Source organism: Stegastes partitus, unplaced genomic scaffold (assembly GCF_000690725.1).
Source record: "Stegastes partitus isolate 25-593 unplaced genomic scaffold, Stegastes_partitus-1.0.2 Scaffold12, whole genome shotgun sequence".
Lineage (NCBI taxonomy): Eukaryota > Metazoa > Chordata > Actinopteri > Pomacentridae > Stegastes > Stegastes partitus.
In genome coordinates this window covers 1,383,935-1,385,736 of record NW_007577743.1, presented here as the reverse complement: position 1 = coordinate 1,385,736, position 1,802 = coordinate 1,383,935, and the positions used below count along the sequence as shown (strand labels likewise).

Sequence of the window (1,802 nt, the reverse complement as noted above, 5' to 3'; positions counted from 1 at the left end):
ATTTTATTTATTTAAATTATTATTATTATTATTATTTTTACAACTCGACTACATTGTCGTGTATAAAGGATTTGTGAGGAAACTGACCTCCCTGCTTTTGATGAACTTAAAAAGCTGTAGACTCAAAACACACATACTCTAACAGATGAGGACTGAAGTATTGTTTCGAGTTATTAGTGCTGTTGTTTGAAAGTATTTCGTATTCGTAAATGCCTTGTTAAGAATTTAATTTAATTAAAAGTAGTCTAGGCTAAAATTGCAACAAATCTATGTTAGAATAGTGGTGTAGGGAGAAGATGAATTATGTAAACATTACTTAAATATTACTCAAAATAAAGTAATAAAAAACTAGTTAACTAATCATGAAAATTGAGCACCTTTATCTGAGTTTTGTAAGTAGATGCAAAGGTATTTTGAGTAAAATTTACTATCAAAGACTTAGTACATTTTGCATTGAAAAGAAATTTCACTTAGGTCCTTCGGACCTCCCTCTCCCAGGCCGCAGTCCCAGGCTAGACCCCTTTCCACTGAGGTCTCCACCCAGGCTCCCCTGGAGACAACTCAGCCTTCTGCTTCCCAGTGTCTTCTTTTCAAAAACACTGATCACAGAAGCACTACTCGCCTACTAACTCACTTGGTTTCAGCTTGTAGTGGCCTGACTGTACATTGAGCCGAGCGCGGCGGCCATCATCATGGTCTTACTGCCCTCTGCGACCCGACCGGCCGGTGACCCAGTCGATAGTGATCCCCAGTCCATGGAACAGGACCCCGTAGTGGTTATTAGCCACCCGGTTGGGAACCGACGGTCTGATCCCTACCCCACTTCGCTATGGGCTATAGGAACTTTGACCGTTTTCACCAGCCTTGCCTGTTCACAGAGGTCGTCCCTTGCTCCCCTCTGCTAGGTGTGAGCTGTCACCCACGTACCACGCCTGGCCTACACACCTACATGCGACCAGTGCGGCGACAAGACGGTACCACGGCAGTATGTTCATTCATACTTCATCAGACACGGGGGCCTTCAGTCCTCTCCCCAGCACTATAAACAATCTTTAATGTGCCCTTGGAACTTTGCAGTTCCGCCGCCACCTGTTACTGGCTAGGTTCGGGGTGCCTAATCCCCTTCCCTAGCCAATAATGTTTACTTGATTGTTGTTGTTGCTGTTTTTTTTTTTTAATTCTTGCTGACACGTAAACTTTACTTGACATTTTTCTGAGTAAAAATTATTCAGAATGTCTGTGTGGAAATTGTTCACTTGGCTGTTTTCAGGTAAATGGCACTCCACATGTTTTCAGTGTACAACCTAATGTGCATAGTGAACTCTTTTTGGAAGATTTCCTCAGTGGAGTTCTTTCCAGGTTCTGATAGGGTTTCATTTCCAGGGTTTTGATCATTGTCAGTCAGTGAGGTTCCTAAGTCAGTCCGAACCTCACTCAGTGTTCACTCTGTAGGGTCTTGAGTCACTGTACAGTGTGTCTTTTGGATCCAGTTGCTCATCCCATCTTCTCTCAACCACACCTTTACTTAAAAACACAACAAAAAAAAAAAAGACATTCTCAATCCACTAAAAACCTCTTTACCTTCATAACTACTTTCTCTGCACTTCCTCTTTGCATCCTTTCTGCATCTTTGTGTTTATGGGATTAGATTTGTGTCAAAATTTTTAACCAAAACTTATCAAAAGTCAAACAAATCTAATGGATTTAAGAGAGAATAAAATTAACTCAAGCAAAAAATTATAGCCTTCAAAATAAAAATTGTCACTTGAAAACAAATAACTCTGTCTTTTATTTTGATTGAG

General features: G+C 40.6%; 1 long non-coding RNA gene across 1 annotated transcript in view; it reads right to left on the bottom strand.

Annotated features, from left to right (window-relative positions):
• Positions 1 to 1,536: 1,536 nt before the first annotated feature.
• LOC103361922 (uncharacterized) overlaps positions 1,537 to 1,802 on the bottom strand; it is a 4,949-nt gene continuing 4,683 nt past the window's right edge. Inside the window, exon 2 of the long non-coding RNA XR_520433.1 lies at positions 1,537 to 1,632. This is a non-coding gene — a long non-coding RNA (uncharacterized LOC103361922). The remainder of the gene's footprint in view (positions 1,633 to 1,802) is intronic.